This window comes from Bufo bufo, chromosome 7, assembly GCF_905171765.1.
Source record: "Bufo bufo chromosome 7, aBufBuf1.1, whole genome shotgun sequence".
NCBI lineage: Eukaryota > Metazoa > Chordata > Amphibia > Anura > Bufonidae > Bufo > Bufo bufo.
The window spans coordinates 224,686,581-224,711,221 of record NC_053395.1 but is presented as its reverse complement, the minus strand read 5'-3'; the positions used below and the strand labels follow the sequence as shown (position 1 = coordinate 224,711,221).

At 46.0% G+C, this 24,641-nt stretch overlaps 1 long non-coding RNA gene across 1 annotated transcript; it reads left to right on the top strand.

Annotated features, from left to right (window-relative positions):
* Positions 1-1,080: 1,080 nt before the first annotated feature.
* On the top strand, positions 1,081-21,252 carry LOC121008574. The gene is made up of 3 exons (XR_005780600.1): positions 1,081-1,091; positions 11,775-11,779; positions 21,096-21,252. It is a non-coding gene; the product is annotated as an uncharacterized LOC121008574 (long non-coding RNA).
* Positions 21,253-24,641: the final 3,389 nt, after the last annotated feature.

Sequence of the window (24,641 nt, the reverse complement as noted above, 5' to 3'; positions counted from 1 at the left end):
TTGTATTACGTGGAGAGGCTCCGGCTTCAGTCAATGCGGAGAGCGGCCAGACATTATACGAGCCCCATACAGACTGAACAAACAGAGGAGACAAAAAGGTTTCTCTGCTAAAAAGAGGGAAGGTTCAATTTAGAAAAAAATGTCAGCTACACAGACGTGCCACGCTGCGCCACGTAATACAGCAACTTAGAAATCCAGCTTACAACATAGCCATCTTTTTCTCTATGGCACCTACACTGTAGGTGTCACCGACAATTGCTCTATGTATATATGGCAGATTACAATAAGGGCAGTTGGGGTGGTCGCCCGGGGTCCGCGACTCACTACTATTGCCACAAATCATCACAAAATGCGCTTTTTGCAACAAACTCTGTAAACAAATGTTGAAGATTGCATTGCAGATTTATCCTGTTTTTTTCCTGCAAATGGTGGCAGAAACCGAGACAAAATACACACCCTAAAGAAGATCCTCTAAATACAGACCCAGATCAGATCCATTGAATATATAGAACCAGGGTAGACTCCCTATATAAATTCAGACCCCAGACACACCCCACCCCATACACTTCCCCCTGCCTCCTCGCTGCTTGAGGACCTGCTTGAGGACCTGCATAGGTCACGTGATCATCTGCAATTTCAGATGATCACGTGACCTATGCAGGTCCTCAAGCAGCGAGGAGGCAGGGGGAAGTGTATGGGGTGGGGTGTGCCTGGAGTCTGAACTTATATAGGGAGTCTACCCTGGTTCTATATATTCAATGGATCTGATCTGGGTCTGTATTTAAAGGATCTTCTTTAGGGTGTGTATCTACCATATTTAGGGGATCTGGTCAGAGGGTCTGTTCTTCGACCTCAACTTCTTTAGGGGGGAGGGTTGTATGGTCTGGAGACTGTAAGGGTACACCCACAGGGTGTAAAATGTGAATATAGTGCCCAAATAACACCGCCATAGACAATAACATTGCTATAGGTTTACTTTGGACACCAAGTGTGATCAGCGGGTTCTAGATTTGGGCGGCCGGGCAGAACACAAGGTACAGAGGTGCCCACCCCCTTAGTAGCAGCGGATTAAGTGTCAATTGCACTTTGCAGTATTGTTTTTGCTGTTACAGTATGGTTTCAACATTGTAGCAACCCGTGGCTATTATTATTTACCCACATCCGCATCGCTGTCAGATTACACCCGATTTTTTTCCTTTCGCTATATAGGCTGCACCCGGTCATATGATCACTAAGGGCGGGGGGCAAGTTACAGAGGGGAAACTGAGAATGATGCATAAATGGAGGCTTTTACATATTTCTGTTCTACAGGGGTCACAGGGGTGGAGATTTTCCTTAAAGGGAATGTGCCGTCGGAACACTTACTATATAATTTGGGCTGTGTGCGTTGAAGACTTGTAAGGACATGTTGTTCCTCAGCACCCTGTTTTTTGTATCATATACCATGCATAGTGCAATATAGCATTAGTGGGGGGCCTGAGGACCCTTTGAGGGACAAGCGCTATGGACACATGGCTGCTCTCTATAGCCAGGCCCTCTATTCATGGTGTCTAGAATACAATTGTACCTGGAGTCTGAATCTGCTGAGTCCTCTGAGAGCGATTCAGTTCACTGAGACCGAGACGCAACCTGTCATCGCCCCATTATCTCTCTTTGTACCTCGTGTCTCGCATAGAAAAAGGCAGCGCTGGGAAAACGAGCACTCTCTTTAATTCAGACTAAGCTGAAAAAAAAAAAAAAAAGGGCCAAGCCGGTGCCAAAGTATCAGAATGAAATCTTAGAGCTCTCCAGCTGACGACCCAGGTGGTCCCTCACCAAGCTGTATACAGTGTACGATCCGGGGAATGGCCTGAGCATTCCTCGGTGTCAGGGCCAAGAAAGGTTCCTTCTGCTGGGTCATTGACTCATTTTATATAAAGATGTAGGAGAGCTGAGTATGTCAAGTGACACAACTCACATAGATATGGGGGGGGGGGTTTATATAGGACTGTGTAACGCCCCAGAGGTGCATTACCACCTTTTACACCTCTCCACTATCTCATATGGGTAATATAATGTCATCAAATGCACTTATTTCCAGATCCTGCAAAATGTGTATGTTTATTTCTATGCAACTGTTATGTTTGATGTAATGTGCCTGGTTCACCAGCAGATGGCGGCAAGTATGGCAGAGCTACAGGGACAGAGGATGGAGCCTTTCTTTCCAATCTAGCCCTCTCTTTAGGGGAAAGAGTTTAATTAGTGAAGGTCAGTGTGGAGTCTACCCCCTGCCAAGGGAGGTTATGTTGCAGGAGCTCGGCCCTGCTTAGGCCCGCTAGAGCACCTTCAGCTCTGCTGGATGTGGAGGCCACAGTTTGGAGCCTCTGAAGACAGGAAGTATAGTTCCCTGGATAAAGCAAGACAAAGACAGACCAGACTACAGAAAGTTAAGTGCAGCAGAGAGGAAAAGTTCCTATTTAATCCTGTCAGCACAGCAGAGCCAAAGAGTAGCAGATGTAGCAGAGCCGAGTGTGTTTGCCTGCCAGAATGAATGCCAAAGCCTACTGGTGACCAAGATAAAGTTGGAAGATTGTTGCCTGATGCAAGTTTTTTTCAAGTAAAGCTGTTTTCAAGTTCATCACCACGTCTGAGCTCCAATTTATTTTTTCACCGCTCCATTCAACTACCCCTTTTGCTGCAGCGGACAGCCACGCCTGGAGTTCCAGTGTATCCAGGTAGGAGCACCGTGACAAGTGCAACACCTGTAAGGGACATAAGGCCACCCTACACCACTCTGGCATGGGTACCACCATATCACTAAAAGGGGGCCCTGCAACAAGGTTGCTGCAGTGCAGCTGGCGTCACGACAAACACTTATACCACCTTAAAAGGGATCCCATGGACGTTGCCCCCCCGTGCGTTGCAACTGCAGGTAAAACTTTTATCTTAGCGTCCTAAAAGTGGGACTAAAGAGTTAAAGGGCCTGTGTCCACCCGTCCAGCTCTGAAAACTGGGACAAAGGAAGATAAATTTGTCTCGGCTGTTGGCCGCATGCCTTTTCCACCCTTGCCAAGCCTTCATTTTATTTTTAAGTGGGGATGGCAGTATAAAAAAGAGTCATTTGTGACTTTTTTCTCTCTCAAAAAGATGTATTTAAAAAGTAACAGACACACAGCTTGTGACTTTTTAATGCAATTTTTATAGCACAAGAGAAATTATAAATCTCCCCCTAAATGTTATATTTTATGCCACACCCCTTTCTCATGAGACCACACCCTTTATGACAAGCCACACCCCTTGTCAAGCTGGTGCAAAGGATTTCTCAAAAACTAGATGTTCCAAGTTCTGTGAAAAATGTGCCATAATGCGCCAATGTGCACCAAAGTTTGGCCTAGTCGTACCTAGGTTCACTGATGTCAGCTCATGTGGCCTCCATCTTTCCTTCCGTACACAGGCTGAGTGGTGGAGGCGGCTTGTAGCGGCTGATTATTGCTCGCTCTCCTGCATGGCACAAATAGCCGCCGTTTGTAACCTGAGCGCGGGTCCCAATCACTCAGAGATGTTTATCCCCTCCAGGTTATAAAATGAGAACCGGAGATTTGGGATCTTGGGGTGGATTATATTTCCCTTCTCATACAGGGAGCTGTCGATGTGAATGTGTCTGTCTATACTGAGCTGTTACTGCAAATCTGGAAATACAGGAGACCCAGAAGAACCTACAGAGCAGGACACAGAGGAGAAACGGATGGAGAATCGCCAAAAATATATGAACACTATAATAGACTGATAGATTTTAGCATTTATATTGAAGTGGTAGATAGATAGATAATGTGATAGAGAGATAATAGATACAGTACAGACCAAAAGTTTGGACACACCTTCTCTTTCAAAGAGTTTTCTTTATTTTCATGACTATGAAAATTGTAGATTCACACTGAAGGCATCAAAACTATGAATTAACACATGTGGAATTATATACATAACAAACAAGTGTGAAACAACTGAAAATATGTCATAGTCTAGGTTCTTCAAAGTAGCCACCTTTTGCTTTGATTACTGCTTTGCACACTCTTGGCATTCTCTTGATGAGCTTCAAGAGGTAGTCCCCTGAAATGGTTTTCACTTCATAGGTGTGCCCTGTCAGGTTTAATAAGTGGGATTTCTAGCCTTATAAATGGGGTTGGGACCATCAGTTGCGTTGAGGAGAAGTCAGGTGGATACACAGCTGATAGTCCTACTGAATAGACTGTTAGAATTTGTATTATGGCAATAAAAAAAGCAGCTAAGTAAAGAAAAAACGAGTGGCCATCATTACTTTAAGAAATAAAGGTCAGTCAGTCAGCCGAAAAATTGGGAAAACTTTGAAAGTAAGTGCTATTTGACCATGAAGGAGAGTGATGGGGTGCTGCGCCAGATGACCTGGCCTCCACAGTCACCGGACCTGAACCCAATCGAGATGGTTTGGGGTGAGCTGGACCACAGAGTGAAGGCAAAAGGGCCAACAAGTGCTAAGCATCTCTGGGAACTCCTTCAAGACTGTTGGAAGACCATTTCAGGGGACTACCTCTTGAAGCTCATCAAGAGAATGCAAAGAGTGTGCAAAGCAGTAATCAAAGCAAAAGGTGACTACTTTGAAGAACCTAGAATATGACATATTTTCAGTTGTTTCACACTTGTTTGTTATGTATATAATTCCACATGTGTTAATTCATAGTTTTGATGCCTTCATAGTCATGAAAATAAAGAAAACTCTTTGAATGAGAAGGTGTGTCCAAACTTTTGGTCTGTACTGTAGATAGAACAGCAAAAAGGTAGTACTCTGAAAAAGTATAACAAATGCAAAAAGTGTTTTCACCCATATGGATATGCAACGTTTCGGCTCAACCTTATAGCTCATGCACACGACCGTATGCCCTCCGAGACATACAGTCTGTGAGCGGGCCATATGTCCCAGAGTGGCATACATCGTGCGCATGGGAGCGCACAGCATCATAGGTTACTATGATGCTGTGCGCACCGGGCCGCCCGCGGGGCTATTGTCCCCCACTCATAATATCATATGATTACAGGACTATAGCCCTGCGGGCGGCCCGATTCGCACAGTAACCTATGATGCTGTGCTCTCCCGTGCGCACGATGTATGCCGCTCTGGGACATATGGCCCACTCACGGACTGTATGTCTCGGAGGGCATACGGTTGTGTGCATGAGCCCTAAGGTTGAGCCGAAACGTTGCATATCCATATGGGTGAAAAAACTTTTTGCATTTTTAATACTTTTTCAGATTACTACCTTTAGGCTCCATTCACACGTCCGCAAAATGGGTCCGCATCCTTTCCGCAATTTTGCGGAATGGGTGCGGACCCATTCATTCTCTATGGGGACAGAATAGATGCGGACAGCACACAGTGTGCTGTCTGCAGCCGCAATTGCGGAGCGCGGCCCCGATTTTGGGTCCGCAGCTCTGCAAAAAGATAGAGCATGTCCTATTATTGTCCGCAGCTTGCGGACAAGAATAGGCATTTCTATGGGGGTGCCGGGCTGGTGTGTTGCGGACCTGCAATTTGCGGGTCCGCAACACACCACGGACGTGTGAATGCAGCCTTATGCTGTTTTGTATATTGGGCAATAAGTCTAGTCCCCTCAGGCGTGCACCTATTTTGTTCTTTGATTCATTTTTTTTCTAGTGCTGCCATTTTCCTGTTTTTCTAGATAGATAGATAGATAGATAGAAAGTTTTCATTTTTTTTTATCTAAGATCCATGAATATTTAGCAGCACAGGAGACGTACAGCTGTCAGATCCCAGTTAGAAAAAATAATTTGCTCTTGAGGTTTGGGGCCATGTTTGCTGTGGACATTAAATATCACAGTTTTAGGAAATTCTTTTCTACAACAAAACTTTGGGTTCCAGGAATATAAACCTCCTTCGTCTGATATTTCCACTGGTAAAAAACGTGATCTGAAAGGAATGAAAATAAACCAAATCTGAGGGCTATTCCTGGACGTGGAGGTCAGATCTCCGCGTCTCTGCAGAACCGTATCCTCTCCTATTGCTCAGACATTTTGGCAGGTTGGATTTCTGACTGTTTCCCAGGATTGTTCACGACTTTCTGCTAATCATATGACCCATAAACCTATGAGCAGAAAAGACTCCAGCCTACTGATTGCATGATGAAAAGTTCTACAGCATTCTAATGTATTTTAGGTTTTACTTCCTCACCATTTTAAGATCTCTGCTTGCTGTTAGTGCAAGGGAATGAACATTTGTGTTTACATCAAGAGGCTAAGAACTAACACAGATCTAATACTTCTCATCACAATGAGGGTGTTACAATTGTATCCATTCCTGGGATTCTTCTATAAGCCCTTCCTTATCCTGATTGTTACAATGTATCAGTGTTGCAGTTCATGCTGCTTCTGGTTCTCGACTCCAGTTTTTGGTCTTGGCATCATTGGTTTATTCAGTTGGACCCAGATTATGTTCAGTGAGTAGTGAAATTGAAACATGCTTATCAACGTCTCCAACATAAGACACATCTGCTCATGGGAAAGTGAGCTAGGTGAGTATTCATTTTGGAGACACTATGTGAAGGGGCACCATATTGCGTTGGGGTTACAAAAGGGCCATTATACTGTTGTGGGAGCCCATACGGAGGCATCATCCTGTATGAGGGGCGCATAAGTGATCACTATATTAGCTGTGTGATGGGGTTGGATCAACCTGAGTGATAAGACAAGGACTCAAGACTTACATTTACTTGGGGCCCCAGAAATACCAAATCTGCCCCTGTATAAACCTATAATTACCCATAATTATTATAACATACCTCAATCAAAAACATGAAAATTATTCTGATGAGATCTAGAAAGTCTTCAGACCCTTTCATTTTTTTTTTCACGTTTTGTTATGTTACTCTTTGTGCTAAAAAAAAAAAGAAGAAAAAGCTTTCCCCTCATTCTGAACTGAATACCCCATAAGGAGAAAGTGAAAACTGAAGTTTAGACAGTTTTGCAAATTTTATAATAAAGAAAATTTCACCTGGACATAAGTATTCAAACCCTTTACTATGACACTTGACATTTAGCTCCTATTTCTCTTCATCATCTTTGAGATGTTTCTGCACCTTGATTGGAGTCATCTGTGGTAAATTCAGTGGATTGGACATGATTTGGAAAGACACAGCCCTGTCTATATAAGATCTCACAGCTGACAATGGATCAGAGCAAAAACAAAGTCATGAAGGAAAGAACTGCCTGTAGAGCTCAGAGACAGGATTGTGTGGAGGAATAGATCTGGAGAAGAGGACAAACATTGCTGCTGCACTGAAAGTTCCCAGGAGCACATCGGCCTCCATAATTCTTACATGGAAGAAGTTTGGATCAACCAGGACTCTTCCTAGCGCTGCTGCCACGGCTCCAAACTAAGTAATTGGGGGAGAAGGGCCTTGCTAGAGAGGTGACCAAGATTCTCTGGTCTGATGAAACCAAGAGTGAACTTTTTAGCCTCAATTCTAAGCATCATGTCTGGAAGAAACCAGGCACGGCTCATCACCTGCCCAATGCCATCTCTACAGTGAAGCATGCTGGGGGGAGGGGGGGGGGGGGGGGACTGGTCAGTGTGGATGGAAAGCTGAATGGAGCAAATTACAGAGATATTCCTAATCTGGACCTCAGACTGGACCGAAGGTTCACCTTCCAACAAGACAATGGCCCCAAGCACACGGCCAGGACAACACAGAAGCGGCTTAGGGACAACTCTATGAGTGAGTGAGTGTCCCAGCCAGAGCCCTGAACCCAATGGAACATCCCTGGAGAGACCTGAAAATGGCTGCCAATGATGGCCTCGATCTAACCTGACAGAGCCCGAGAAGAATGGACGAAATCCCCAAATCCAGTCCAATCTATCAACCAAGTCCTGAGTAAAGGGTCTAAATACTTATGTCCTGAGTAAAGGGGCTGAAAACTTATGTCCTTGGTAAAGGGGCTGAATACTTACAGTATGTTAATGCAGATTTTGGTTCTTCCTTTTCAATAAATTAGTAAAGATTTCTAGCATTCTGTTCTCACTTTCTCATTCTGGTAGACTGAATGCAGATTGATGGGGAAGAAAATTATATTTATTTTCAATTTTAGCACAAGGTGGCAACATAACAAAATGTGAAAAAGTGAAGGGGTCTGAAGACTTTCTGAAGGCTCTATATTGTCCTTGCATTGGAGGACTGATTGGGCTGCTCTTGCCTATGACTTGAAGTCGTCACTATTGACTAATGGATCTATAAGACTGATGGGAGGAGCAGTTTGTTGGTGACTTCCAGGCTTCGCTCTATATTATTTATGCTGGGAATTGCAGTCCCACTAATCTACTGTATCTCTCAGCCTACTGAAGTCCTATAAATGTGAATTGGGGGACACTGTGAAGACCTTAAATACTGCAGCTTGCATCTCAGGTTCCAGACAACTGAAAATATAATTTGAGGACCCCTATAGACAGCAGCTTATATCTCAGCTTCCTGGATTCTGTTGCAGATATCTTTCAACATATGACCAGTATCTCAAAAACAAACCATAATTGATTGGGGGTAAACTCAACCTACGGCTATTTGAGATGGTCAATGTGAAAGTTCATCTGGTCAAAGATAATTTCTATTAGACAATGGAGACTGGATTATGACTCCGCACAGTGGGGTTGCAGTGCCCCTTATATGTCGGCGGTATCAGCTCTGGCTCTTTGGTTGTGGAGCTGCTGTTCTTCACCCTCTCTGGGACCAGAAAACACCTGCTTGGTGGCACGTCACACCATAACACCCTCACATGAAAGGTGACTTTGTTTAGAAAGTTCTGGATTCCTTTCTGATTAAGGAGCAATAAAACACCAGAAGAAAGTGAACGCAGTCAACCTCCTCAATGGAACTGTCAAATAACGTGGCGTTACATTTCTCATGTGCTCCGGAGCTGCCCGCAGCCGGCCGCGTGTTTATCATCCAGAACCTGAGGTTGTATAAGCTATTTAGATGACATTCAAACATCCTGGGGCTGCGGCTGGTAGAGTTTCCAGTTGGTTTTGCTCAGAACGAGATATTTGGATATTGTTGTGGACTAACTATGGAAAAATCAGAGCTTAATGGATGAATGCAGGCCTCAACTTTCAACCAGATTTTCGGTAATTGTAAGGAAATATTTCAGACATGTGAATTCATCTCGGCACCCTTCCTAAGCTGGGTGGTCTCACTGCGGGGTAACAATGGTCCATGTACTATTAGGGTCTCATTTATCTAACCTACAGCACCTAATGGATGACACAAATCATAAACCTTTTTTTTTTCTCTCTCTCTCTATATATATAATGTAAGCAATAAAGTGTATCACCATCATTAACATGAAGGTTTCATACGGTATAGAATAAACGTACATTTTATGTTGAGGCAATATATCCATGCTCAACTTATCCTGTACTGATCCTGAGTTTTACAGCAAGACACGGAGGCTCCTATTGCTATCTCCTTCTTTACTGTCACCACACAGCAGCAAAGAAAAAACTTTACATAACATGACGTAACCATAGTAACATACACCCTCCCCTCACAGTCCATATAACAGACAGCTCCTCCTATAGATCCTCCTCTTTCTTTTCTTTGCTGCTGCCACCAAGATAAGTACTCATTTTGGCAGCTCCTGTTTTATTCATATTGTGCATTGATTTATATATGCTGTATTCTGATTGTGCATTTATTATATATGCTTTATGTCATGTTTTTGTTTTAACTGCACGCTTTTCTTAGCGTTTATGGTGCAGGGCATTGCTTGGGGCTATTCCCCTGCGGCCATCTCCATTGCTGGTATTTGTGTCATGGGGATCGTTTTGTTTTTTCCCCCCATAGCCTCCGCTTATTGCGGTTTACATCCTGCGCCCATAAAGTTTTCTAATCATTACTGCGTCTTACCGCCTTCACCGCATCGTTTCCCGCGCTCTGCCCAGTCTTCTCCATAGTCGCGTGATCTCGCGAGATCGCGGCGGCCATTTTGGTACACCTTTGCCGTCTCCCGCTGGATATCGCGGGATTTCGGCGCCCATTTTGTTTTCCTCTGGTATCTCCAGTCGGGCGTCGCGAGACTTCGGCGGCCCTGGCATTTGTCACCGCATCTTCCTGGGTTCCAGTCGCCTGACGTCGGCGCTACTCTCAAGCGGGTGAATAACCCAGTTTTAGTCTAGTTCTCTTAACTATCTTTCTAGTTAGATCCGATCCCTTACCTTTAGATTAGATCGGTTTTATTCCTGCAGTATATATATTTTAGTATACTTTCTCACCATGCCTCTTTCAGACCCTACCCCTGAGGCCTCAGCTCCCTCATCTCCTGTGAGAGATTCATATATGGATAGGGACACTCAGGCAGTAGCGCTGCAGCGCTCTGTCTCGGCCGCAATCACTGCTGCTATGGACTCCATGTCCTCTGTGCTGTCTCAGACGATAGCACAGGCACTGGCTGGTCACCCTGTTTCAGGGCCTGTACAGCCTGCGCCCCCCACAGCTCAGCAGCCTCCTATGAATAGTCCTGTGTCACAGGTACAATTGACTGGTGCGCCTCCGGCCACCCTTGAACACGCGCTTAGATCGCGTAAGAGAGCCTTTCCGCGCCAGGCAGAACGGGCGCGGCCTTGGAAATGCGCTAGAGCGCAACAATTGAGCGATTCTGACGCCGATATTGGGTCAGATGAGGAGGCCTTTGCTGATACAAATGCTGATTCTGAGGATGAAACGCATGCGGGGCCTAGTTCCCCAAACTGCCCCACTCCTTCCACTTCTCAGGTGAAGGATCCCTCTGCCAGGGCTACTCCGGCCTCCTCCCTGGTTGACTCTTTGGGAGAGCCCATGTTTGACCCTAACGCCCTCCACCATCCCAGATCGGCGGAGTGGCTACCATGTTGGTAAATACCTGGAACATTGGGTCCGCCGCCCCCTTAGCAAGGAGGCGAGAAACAAGATGAAGGCTGAATGCCCTAGGCCCATTGTACCTAATAAGGTATGTGACACCCCGATGGTTGACCCCAAGGTCACACAATTCCTGGCCAAGTCAGGCTGGAATCCCCGTAAGGGGTTAGACTCAGCTCTGCGTAGCTGTCAGGACAAGCTCCTGGATGTGTTTGGTCCTCTGGCCAAATTATTTGAGATGGCTGAGAATGCCAGATCAGATGGGTCCCCTATTGACCCTGAGGAAATGAGAGGCTGGATCCAGCGTGCAATTTGCATCGCGGGCAATGCCAACTCCTCTCTAGCAATCGAGAGAAGGAAGGCAATTCTATTTAAAATAGACCCGAAACTGGCCAACCTGGCCCTTACTGAATCAGGCGCAGATGCTCAGGGTCATCTCTTTGGCGACTCCTTTATTAAGGACTTGAGCCGGTTCGTGGGAACTTTCACTGCCTTAGATAAGGCCCAATCTTCAATTAGGAGAGTTTTCCAGGGACGGGTCTCCACCAGGGCCGGCAGTATTAGGGGCCGTCTGTCCGGCCGTTCCAATTTTCAAACCCGCAACGCGGGCAGAGGCTCCTTTCATCAACGCCCCGCCTTCCAGGAACAGAGGTTTCCATCCCCGTTCTTCCCGGCCAGAGGTGGACAATGGCGTGGCAGACCCTACAGAGGAAATCAGTCCTCACGACGACATTTCGGTAAGTCCTCCCCCGATGGGGGTTTCTTTGGAGCATTGCATAGGGGGCAGACTCCTACATTTTTCCCCTGCTTGGGCGACAATAACATCCGACCCTTGGATTTTATCCACTGTAGTAGGCTTCCACGTAGAACTCGTGGCTTCGCCAGACCAGATTTCTGCCCCTCCCACCTCCCTGCTGTCTCGCCCCGACGCCGCGCTGGTAGACCTAGAACTCACTTCCCTCTACCACAAGCGGGCGATCGAGAGGGCACCACCAGGCAGGACGGGTGTCATCAGCTCTATCTTTCTGGTCCAGAAGAAAGGGGGTCAGATGCGCCCTGTTATCAATTTACGGGCTCTGAATGCGATTGTCCGCTATCGCCACTTCAAGATGGAGGGCATCCATCTACTCCGAGATCTCCTCATGCCAGGCGATTGGTTTGTAAAACTAGACCTCAAGGACGCTTACTTAACAGTACCTGTGTCCGCCCCATCCAGGGACTTACTGCGGTTCCTGGGGAGGGGAGAAATCTGGAGGTTCTCTTGCCTCCCTTTCGGCCTTTCATCAGCACCGTGGTGCTTCACGAAACTTATGCGACCAGTGGTTGCCTGGCTTCGCAGTCGTGGGGTCCGCCTCATTATATACCTGGACGACATGCTTGTCATGCACCAGTCAGCCTCGACTCTGTTGATACATCTCCGCTGGACGATGGACCTTCTATCCCGTCTAGGTTTTCTCGTCAACCACGAGAAGTCGTGCTTAGAACCATCGCAGAGGATGGAGTTCTTGGGGTTTACCGTGGATTCAGTGTCCGAATCCCTCTCCCTACCCGCAACGAAGCTGCGTGCCATACGCAAGGAACTCAGACATGCCCTGTCTATGCCTCGGCTGTCCCTACGTCATTTGGCCAGGATCATAGGTCTTCTCGCCTCATCGAACCAAGCAGTGTTTCCGGCCCCATTGCACTACAGGGCCCTTCAGCGCTTGAAGATAGCGCATCTCCGCTCTGGCGCTGCGTTCGCAGACACTCTGATCCTGGACCCGGAATCTCGGGAAGAGATCGCTTGGTGGATCGACAACCTGGAAGCATGGAACGGCAAAGCGATATTCGGTTTACAACCCGATTTCACTGTCGAGTCGGACGCCAGCCTTCACGGTTGGGGTGCCCACTGCAACGGGATCTCCACAGGTGGCCGGTGGTCCGCAGAAGAGGCACGACTTCATATCAACGCGTTGGAACTTCTTGCCGGTTCCTTTGCCATTCGGAGTTTCACCAACGGGATGGCTCGGGCGTGCATTCGTTTGAGGATGGACAATGTGTCTGCAGTACGGTACATCAACCGGTTGGGAGGTACGCGCTCAGCTACCTTGGCACGGTTAGCGAAAGATTTCTGGGCCTTTTGTCTCTCCAGGGAGGTCATGGTTCAAGCGGAATACCTCCCGGGACTTCACAACATTCGGGCGGATTGGGGCTCTCGATACCTTACGGACAGCAGCGATTGGATGCTAGCACCAGAGACATTTTCAGAGTTATCCAGGAATGGGGGTCCTTTTGCGATAGACCTATTTGCCTCACGTCTGAACACCCAGCTTCCACGGTTTTTCAGCTGGCGCCCGGATCCGGCGGCAGAGGCAGTGGACGCGTTCCTTCAATCCTGGTCCGGTCCGCTGATGTATGCATTCCCGCCATTTGCTATGATCCCGAGGATGATGTTGCATGTTCGTCGTCATCTGGCCGAATTGGTAGTGGTGGTCCCCTTTTGGGGGACTCAGGCTTGGTTTCCGTCACTACTGGGTCTCCTGATAGATGTGCCGTTTCTTCTCCCGAATCGGATGGATCTCCTCCTGGACCCTCGAGGATTACACCACCCGCTCCTGTTGGACGGATCCCTATGTCTGATAGCCTGCCGGATCTCAGGACGCCTGGAGAAATCGGTGATATTTCAGAGGCAACTAGACGCCTTTTGGACAACGCATGGGCTCCCGGCACCAGAAAATCTTATCGGGCAGCCTGGCGATCTTGGTCTGGTTGGTGCGTGGAACGGTACTTGGATCCCGTTTCGGCCCCTGTGAACCATCTTCTAGACTTTCTTACTTCCCTTTTCGAAGCGGGTAAAGCTTATCGGACAATTAATTTGTTCAGATCCGCTATTTCGTCTACGCATCAGGGTTTTGATGGTGTCCCTGCGGGACAGCACCCTTCTGTATCGCGTTTGCTTCGCGGTTCCCGCATGTCTCGTCCTCCCCGTCCTCGCTTTACCACGACTTGGGACGTGTCTTTAGTTTTGTCCTTTTTATCCAACTGGCCAGGTAACCCGGATCTCACCTTACGGCAGTTGTCGGCCAAATTAGTGGTTCTATTTTGCTTGATATCCTGTAAGCGGGTCTCTGATGTTCGGGCGCTTGATCACGACGCCAGATCTTTCACTCCGGAGGGGGTCACCTTCAATATATCCAGACGTACTAAGACCAACATTAGGTCGGTCTCTTACCCATCGTTTCCAGCTTCGCCGGTTCTTTGTCCGGTGGCTTGTTTGAAGGAGTATGAATCCCGGACGCGTACTTACCGGTTGTCTTCGGTTCCTCAGCTTTTCTTGTCCATTCGGCATCCGTTTGGTCCTGTGTCCAGCCCTACTTTGGCGCGCTGGATGAAGTGGATTATGTCGTTAGCAGGAATTGATACTTCCATATTTACAGCTCATTCCGCTAGAGGCGCTTCAGCTACCGCCTTGGCTGTTTCGGGGGCACGATTGGAGGATATTCTACGTCTTGCGGACTGGTCTTCGGCATCGACATTCAGGGAGTATTATTTTAGACCGCCTCCACATTTGTTTTCTGCTGTGATTGCTCAACTTTAAACTTAGCAATAGGAGCCTCCGTGTCTTGCTGTAAAACTAGGTGATTTTCCTAGTCTATGACGGAAAGTCATGGTTTCATTAAAGACACGGAGGCGAGTATTGCCCACCCTGGGATTCCCTCCCTTACAATGTATTTTCTGTGGTTTTCATTCTGATTTGCATGCTTTGTCTGCATAGTCGGCTTAAGATTTTTATGATGGCAGGATCGCGTATGACTGGCGATGTATTTTTCTGCCCATTGCTTAATTTGTTTATCACTTTCAGGAGGAAGTTGATTCGCTACGGGCTTCAATTACTCTGCTCCAGTTATAGCCATGTTGGCTTTCAAGGAAGAAAGGTTCCAGTGATCTCAGCTGATGGTGTTCGTTCGGATGTTCCGGTGGTTCCATGCTGGTCGTTTTCCCGATTCAAGGTTCCGGTTTCGTGTTCGGTGGTTCCGGTCATGGTGTCAGGCTCGTAAAGAAAGAGGAGGATCTATAGGAGGAGCCGTCTATTATATGGACTATGAGGGGAGGGTGATGTTACTATGGTTACGTCATGTTATGTAAAGTTTTTTCTTTGCTGCTATAAGGTGGACAGTAAAGAAGGAGATAGCAATACTCGCCTCCGTGTCTTTAATAAAACCATGACTTTCCGTCATAGACTAGGAAAATCACCTAGTTACATTCTGTATTATCCTCCAGAGCTGCACTCACTATTCTGCTGGTGCAGTCACTGTGTACATACATTACTAAGGCTCCATTCACACGTCTGCAAAATGTGTCCGCATCCGTTCCGCAATTTTGCGGAACGGGTGCGGACCCATTCATTCTCTATGGGGATGGAATGGATGCGGACAGCACACAGTGTGCTGTCTGCAGCCGCAATTGCGAAGCGCGGCCCCGATTTTGGGTCCGCAGCTCCGCAAAAAGATAGAGCATGTCCTATTCTTGTCCGCAGCTTGCGGACAAGAATAGGCATTTCAATGGGGGTGCCGGGCGGGTGTGTTGCAGACCCGCAATTTGCGGGTCCGCAACACACCACGGACGTGTGAATGGAGCCTTATCCTGTACTGATCCTGAGTTACATCCTGTATTATACTCCAGAGCTGCACTCACTATTCTGCTGGTGCAGTCACTGTGTACATACATTACTTATCCTGTACTCATCCTGAGTTACATCCTGTATTATACTCCAGAGCTGCACTCCCTGTTCTGCTGGTGCAGTCACTGTGTACATACATTACTTATCCTGTACTGATCCCGAGTTACATCCTGTATTATACTCCAGAGCTGCACTCACTATTCTGCTGGTGCAGTCACTGTGTACATACATTACTTATCCTGTACTGATCCTGAGTTACATCTTGTATTATACTCCAGAGCTGCACTCACTATTCTGCTGGTGCAGTCACTGTGTACATACATAACTTATCCTGTACTGATCCTGAGTTACATCCTGTATTATACTCCAGAGCTGCACTCACTATTCTGCTGGTGCAGTCACTGTGCACATACATTACATTACTTATCCTGTACTGATCCCGAGTTACATCCTGTATTATACTCCAGAGCTGCACTCACTATTCTGCTGGTGCAGTCACTGTGTACATACATTACTTATCCTGTACTGATCCTGAGTTACATCTTGTATTATACTCCAGAGCTGCACTCACCATTCTGCTGGTGCAGTCACTGTGTACATACATTACTTATCCTGTACTGATCCTGAGTTACATCCTGTATGATACTCCAGAGCTGCACTCACTATTCTGCTGGTGCAGTCAATGTGTACATACATTACTTATCCTGTACTGATCCTGAGTTACATCCTGTATGATACTCCAGAGCTGCACTCACTATTCTGCTGGTGCAGTCACTGTGTACATACATTACTTATCCTGTACTGATCCTGAGTTACATCTTGTATTATACTCCAGAGCTGCACTCACTATTCTGCTGGTGCAGTCACTGTGTACATACATTACTTATCCTGTACTGATCCTGAGTTACATCCTGTATGATACTCCAGAGCTGCACTCACTATTCTGCTGGTGCAGTCACTGTGTACATACATTACTTATCCTGTACTGATCCTGAGTTACATCCTGTATGATACTCCAGAGCTGCACTCACTATTCTGCTGGTGCAGTCACTGTGTACATAAATTGCTTATTCTGTACTGATACTGAGTTACATCCTGCATTACATTCTAGAGCTGCACTCACCATTCTGCAGACTACAGAGACTTCAAATTATTGCCTGCTTGCTTATTCTCAGAATTTGTTATGTAAATTTGCATTCTGGGAAGTGTCATCTTTACACTTCGCTCGGTGCAATAAAAAAAAGCAGATTTGCTGCCTTGAATTATCGTTCTCTTGACAAGTTCGCTTCTAATAATCAGTGGAATTGTGAGAGCAGCGCTGGAGTATAAAACAAGCTCAGGACCAGTTTATGAGAAAGAATACAATTTATTTATATTGACTCAACTTTTTATATGGAGTTTTTTAGTTTTTTTTTTTAAATGAGGACCTACCATACATCTGCATGTAACAGGAACTGCACAATTGTCATAACTGATTTAATTCATTTGTGTACTGTTATATTGTGACCATCACTCCTAGGAAGACATAGCTGTCGTCCGGCTCACTGAAGTGTATGGCTAACTTTAGAAATGGGCATTTTATGGTGTAAATTCCCTCGAATTCCTGAAATCTAAATCTCTTATACTGTATATATAAAAATGAGTTTCTGTCTGTCTGTCTGTACGTTCTTTATGCGAGACCAAATGACTGGACCGATCTTCACCTAATTTGGCACCCAGGTACATCAGGTGTCCGGGAAGGTTTTAGACCGGGTCTTAGCTCTCTCGGACGTACCGTTCCTGAGATATTCCCAAAACATGAGCTGCACCAGCTAATAGAAGCCAGCAAGCCTTTCACTTAAATCCAAACCGCCATTTACACGGTCACATCTCCCTTCTTAGCCAATAGAAGAAGCTCGCAGGTCCTACTCCAGGTTGCCATAACAACTGATCACAGGTACTTAAATATACAGTCATATGACGGCACAACTACACTGCTACATGCATGGGGGGCAGGGACGACTATAAAACGGACGGGCGCTCTGGAGTTCACTGTTAAAAAGGGCAGGTACTGTGGAGGTCACTAGTAACGGGGTGGTCACTATTAAAGGGATGGGCAATGTGGATGTCACTGTTAAATGGGCGTGCATTGTGGTGGTCTCTGTGGAGGTTACTGTTAAAGGGGCGGACACTGTGGAGGTCACTATTAAAGGGGCGGCACTGTGGAGGTCACTGTTAAAGGGGCGGGCACTGTGGAGGTCACTATTAAAGGGGCGGGCACTGTGGAGGTCACTGTTAAAGGGGCGGGCACTGTGGAAGTCACTGTTAAAGGGGAGGGCACTGTAGATATCACTGTTAAAGGGGTGGCCATTATGAAGGTCACTGTTAAAGGGGTGGTCAATATTAAAGGGGCGGGCACTGTGGAGGTCACTGTTAAAGCGGCAGGTACTGTGAAGGTCACTGTTAAAGGGGCAGACACTGTAAAGGTCACTGTTAAAGGGATGGGCACTGTGGAGGTCACTGTTAAAGGGGCGGTCACTGTTAAAGGGGCGGGAACTGTGGAGGTCATTGTTAAAGGAGCAGGAGCTGTGGGGGTCTCTGTTAAAGGGGCAGGCACTGTGGAGATCACTGTTAAAGGGGCGGCCACTATGAAGGTCACTGTTAAAGGGGTGGTCAATGTTAAAGGGGTGGGCACTGTGGAGGTCACTGTTAAAGGGGCGGGCATTGTGGAAGTCTCTGCTAAAGGGGCGGGGTCTGTGGAGGTCACTGTTAAAGGGGCGGCCACTATGAAGGTCACTGTTAAAGGGGCAGGAACTGTGGGGGTGACTGTCAAAGGGGCATGCACTGTGGAGGTCACTGTTAAAGGGGCAGACACTGTGGAATTCACTATTAAACGGTGGTCTCTGTTAAAGGGGCGGGCACTATGAAGGTCAGAGTTAAAGGGGCGGCCACTGTGGAGGTGAATGTTAAAGGGGAAGGCCACTGTGGAGGTCTTTATTAAAGGGGCAGACACAGTGGAGGTAAATGTTAAAGGGGCAGGCACTGGGCACTGTGGAGGTCATTGTTAAAGGGGTGGGTACTGAAGAGGTCACTGTTATGGGGGATACGGTTGATATCTTTTTACGACACATGGAAACATGAAATAAAATAGTTGGAATATACCCGTGCGAAACCGGGTCCTTCTGCTAGTCTCTTATATATATAAAAATGAGTTTCTGTCTGCCTGTCTGTCTAGACATCTAGACGTTTTTTATGCTGGACCGATCTTCACCTAATTTGGCACACAGATACATCAGGTGTCCGGGAAGGTTTTAGACCAGGTCTCAGCTCTCTAGGACGTACCGTTGCTGAGATATTCCTAAAATATGACCGGCATCAGCCAATAGAAGCCAGCAAGCCTTTCACTTAAATCCGAACTGTCATTTACACGGTCACATGTCCCTTATTAGCCAATAGAAGCTCGCAGGTCCTACTCCAGGTTGCCATAACAACTGATCACAGGTTTTAGCAGTTCGCAGGTCCTTAAAAATTCATATGACGTATGAGGTATGACGGCACAACTACACTGCTACATGCATGGGCGAAGGGGCCACTATTAAATGGACGGGCGCTGTGGAGTTCATTGTTAAAGGGGTGGGCACTGTAGAGGTCACTGTTAAAGGGCCAAGCACTGTTGAGGTCACTGTTAAAGGGGCGGGCCCTGTGGAGGTCACTGTTAAAAGGGCAGGCACTATAAAAGGGACGGGCAATGTGGAGGTCCCTGTTAAAGGGGTGGGCACTGTGGAGGTCACTGTTCAAGGGGCAGGTAGTGTGGAGGTCACTGTTAAAGGGGCAGGCACTGTGGTAGTTACTGTTAAAGGGGCGGGTACTGTGGAGGTCACTGTTAAAGGGGCGGCCACTTTAAAGGTCACTGTTAAAAGGGTGGTCAATGTGCAGGGGTGGGCACTGTGGAGGTCACTGTTAAAGGGGCGGGCACTGTGGAGATCACTGTTTAAGGGGCGGGCACTGTGGAGGTCACTGTTAAAGGGGCGGGCACTGTGGAGGTCACTGCTATGGAGGAAACTGTTGGTATCTTTTTATGACACACAGAAACATAAAATGAAATAGATAAAATATACCCGTGTGAAGCCGGGTCCTTCTGCTAGTATCTTATCAAAATCACTTTGATTGACCTGCGAGTCAAGCGCAAAGTTGTCTTCTGTTATCTCCGACATCTTAAATAAAATAAAAAATAAAACCTTCCACCATGACCGCTTCACCTTTTGGGGTCTTTCATCAAACAGCTGCTTTCCACTTGTCTGAGTATTAATAGCGACAGTTTAATGCTCCACTTAAAGTCCCGGAGTTCTTCTTACAAAACACAGCTGCAGCGTGAGTTAAGACTTGCTGATAAATATTTAAGGTCTTTAAGTCCCTGCGCTGAAAGATGTAAAAATGACCATCATCGGATCCACTTACGCTCATTACAAGCCATGGATCCTGCTGGCTCAGAAAACTGAAAATCCCATCATTTTTACACAATTATAATATAATAATCATTATTTTTTTTACAATTTCTGACTTTCAGCCATCTTCATGCAACTTTATCATTAGGCTAGGTGACTTCTTTAGTGGGGCTACTTCTGCATAAAAGATGGAAAAATGACCATTGCTGGATCTCCTTACAACCACTTGATCTTGCCAGATGAGAAGATAGAAAACCAAAGATTAAAGCAAGTGGCTTTCTAATAGATGATGACAGTCATGCAACTTTCTTAGGGTAGACGGCAACTTAGTGGGGTGATGTTGTAAAAATAACCATCACAGAATGCACTTACATTCATTAATGTCAGCTAAGTGGATAGAAAATCCCATAATTTAAGCAATTCCATAGTATACTTGAGAAATAGGCACCGTCATGCAACTTTTTTTGTTAGGCTTTGAGTGGACATTGGCCTTAGTTGTGTGATTTTTGCATGGCAATGGAGGTGCATGCATGATTGTCACAGGATAGACAAATCCACAGGAGGGAATAAAATTTACATGCTAGTAAAAGTTGCCCGGTGGTGCACCATTAGTCCATAATCACCCTTAAATAAAAATGGAGACCAAGGCAGTGGACATTACCCATTCGCTTCTATGACAGTCTAATTTAAGCAGGGTGTCTCCATAATTTGCTTTGCAGGATTTTCCTTACCTTCACTGTGATTGACATCCTGCTGTGAGGCTGGGATCGTGCAAGTCTCGCGCATGCGCGGTGCGCTCCTTGTCACTGCGCGATCCCGTCTCCGGCTCCTGCACTCAGCCAGCCATTTTTCTCTCACTGCGCATGCGCCGGGATTTTCCATCGTGCACACACGCACGACGCATGCGCAGAGAGAGGAAAGCGTCCGGCTGAGTGTGGGAGCCGGATACGGGATCGCGCAGTGACAAGGAGCGCACCGCGCATGCGCGAGACTTGCACGATCCCAGCCTCACAGCAGGATGTCAATCACAGTGAAGGGAGGACGGGTAAGGGGCGGGCGTAGCTTGACTTGAAGCAAGGAGGCCGCTGACCCCTTTACTTCAAGCTGACTCTGAGGATAGCGAAAACACAGATTAAAATAGCGTTTTTATAAAGTATACAACAACCAGTGGAGGAATGAAAAACATGATTTGGAACACACTGGGGGCTACTGTAAGGTAATGATGTCGGTTTAAAATGTGTTTTGGAGGTGACAGGTTCCCTTTAAATTATGTGGACCCCCACTGACCCTGAGAATTGGGGTCCTGAAGACCTGAAAGCATGTCTTGGTCACTTTCCATATAGTCCTGGCTGTTTTTGTATCTTCCATAGATAATAATGTTGAGGGACCACAATGCCAACTCTTTCCTAAGGAGACCGGACTGGGCACCAATCTAAAAAATAGAGGCGTCTGAACGCCATGAAATTCCATATAGCTGTAGGGTGGGCCCTCTTTAAGGTAATATTGAAGGGGTTAATTAGGGAGTAGAGGGTAGTGCTGAGATGGCGGCATTAACCCAATCACTGAGATTGGGCACTAAGAATTTTCAGATCTGTGGGCTTTTTCCCAGGAGTGGACCTCCAGTGATCCATCATTTATGGTATATCTCCCTGATGTGCCCTGCCATCTTTCCTGCTAGTCTGAGGCCTACTATGTCATGGGCATTACTGTTTAGGCTAAGATGGGGACTGACCAGTTGATGATGCGTGGTCATGAACCTGTAACGTTAAATCTTGTTCTGAATGTGCTGAAATAAGGAACTCCATTTGGATAAATCCTTTGCGTTCAATCGGCAGTGACGGATTTCCTGCTGTAATAGGTGCATGCTATAGAAATGTGCATTCAGTAAGTCTTAGTAATGCTCCTGTCAAGTTCTGATGATGCAACCCGATGAAGCGAGATCAACATAAATCTTACAGCATGAAAACTGAGACCGAGGATGATGTAAGCAGAGCCCGGCAAGTATCAGGTTCTCTTAAATCCTTCAAGGGGTTTTCCTTTTTTATATGAAGCTTAATTATCGTGTAGTGAAAAGCTTGCTGCTTCTCCAAGACTGCTTACCAAGAGCTGATTTACAAGAGCATTGAGATATTCAGGAGACCAACTTAGTCTAACTCAGAGTTTTTCCACTGTAGCAGAACTTCAGTGGTGTTTCTGGTCAATACTCAGACACTGTGTTTCAAGAGAGGTAAGGAATTTGCTAGACACAGTATCTCTATTGTCTGATTGCAAATGAGCATAGGCAAGTAAGGTGTTAATTTGCTGTTGGGGGAGGAGCCTTTGTGGGAGGGTGTGTATATAAACCCACACAGTATTAGCTTGCTAATTATAGCTTGCTGCTTCTCCAAGACTGCTTACCAAGAGCTGATTTACAAGAGCATTGAGATATTCAGGAGATACTCAGGAGGTAATCTGGAGGTGGATACAATCTAAACAAGTAAGAGTTGTTTGTTTAAAATCTTTCCCCTCTTTACAATGGCAGACCTGGTTCTGTGCAGGAATTGTTGTGCTTTTATTTCAGGTTCCACTCTTCAGAGGTTTGGATACTGTCTGATCTGTAGACAGCTCTCCATAATGCAGCAGGAAATTACCTTTTTGAAATATGAGGTTTTTAAATTAACCACTAAGCAAACTCAGGCTGAGAACATTGCAATGCCACTGCCACAGAGGCCCCCTAGAATAGGGAGATGGGTTACTGTAGGTTCTGGTAGACTGAGAGTTGTGGATAGAAGGCATGTCCCACAGTCTGTGGCTCTCCATAATTCATTTGCAGCACTTTCAGAGTGCAAGAGCAACATGGAGGATGGCTCAAGCACAGTGGGTGAGAAACAATCATCTCCCATGCCTAAAGTATGTAAGACTGCAGCCAAAGACAAAAAGGAGAAGGTGAGGATTGATAGTAAGCAGCTGTTGGTGGGCGATTCCATCATAAGAGGTGTGAAGTTTGAGGAGAATGGTGTTGTGAGATGTCTCCCTGGTGCTACCGCTAGCAGGGATAGACGACGGATCGTTAATATTGTTAGGCAAGCAAAGCAGGAAAGGGAAGTGGATGTTATTCTCCATCTTGGGACAAACGATCTGGCTTGCAATGAGGTTTCAAAGGTGAAAGAAGCTTTTCACACACTTGGAAAGGATATACAGGAGGTTGCATCAACTGTTTCATTCTCTGCAGTTTTGCCTGTGCATAACCTTCAGCATGACAGGAAGATGCGCATTAAGGAATTCAATGTATGGCTTGGTGAATGGTGTCTGAACCAAGGGTTTGGCTTTGTGTCTCATGTTAGCTCTTGTTGGAATGGAAAAGAACTGTACAAGAAAGATGGTTTGCACCTTTCTCTCAAAGGAACGAATGTCCTCGGTGAACAGTTCCAGGTATTTGCTAAGAAGCATTTAAACTAGGAAAGGGGGGCAAAAGAGTGATAATCCAGCAGTCCAACTGCCCCCCGAAACAATGCCAGAAAAGGGCAGTAGCACAAAGGTTAAGAAATGACAAGATCAGAGTCTTGTCTACAAATGCTCGCAGTCTAGGAAATAAGATCAATGAACTTGAGGCTATAATGGCATCTGAGAATATAGATGTAGTGGCTGTTACTGAGACGTGGTTCAAGGGGAGTAATGACTGGGATATATCAATACCAGGGTTCTCTCTATACAGGAAAGACAGAGAAGGCAAGAAGGGGGGAGGGGTGGCCCTGTATGTGAAAGATAACCTAAAATCTAATTTGATACAAGTTAGTGAGAACAATTTAGAGTCAGTTTGGGTTACCGTGCAGCTTGATAATCATAAGGCAACTCGTGTAGGTGTGATATATAGACCACCTAGCCAAGTCAAAGAATTAGATGATCTACTAGTTGAGGAAATAGCTAAAATGACATTGAAGGGGGAAGTTATCATTATGGGAGACTTCAATCTTCCAGATGTAAACTGGAAAACCAAAATAGCTAGTTCTGCCAGGAGTACAGATATTCTAAATTCCCTACTGGGATTATCTCTACAGCAAGTAGTGGAGGAGCCAACCCGGAAGGAGGCCATTTTAGATTTAGTATTCACAAATGGGAATTTGGTATCTGATATTACTGTAGGGGAAAGCTTGGGATCTAGTGATCACCAGTCAGTGTGGTTTACTATAAGTACAGTGACTGAGTCACACCACACAAAAACAAAAGTTTTAGATTTTAGAAAAACAGACTTTTCTAAAATTAGATTAGTGGTATACAAGTCCCTATCAGACTGGAACAGTTTCATTGGAGTCCAGGAGAAATGGGACTACTTAAAAGTGGCACTATTGAAGGCAACAGAAAATTGCATTAGGCTTGTCAGTAAAAGCAAAAAAAGGAAGAGACCACTGTGGTACTCAGCAGAAGTGGCCAAAATCATTAAAAACAAAAAGATAGCATTTAGGAATTATAAAAAAAAAAAAAACGAGGATGACAGACAAATTTATAAGATTAGGCAGAGAGAGGCCAAACAAGTTATAAGAGCTTCCAAAGCACAGGCAGAAGAGAAATTAGCTCAGTCAGGAAAAAAAGGCCAGAAGGCATTCTTCAGATACATAAATGAAAAAAGGAAACTAAAACAAGGAATTACCAAATTAAAAACAAAAGAAGGAA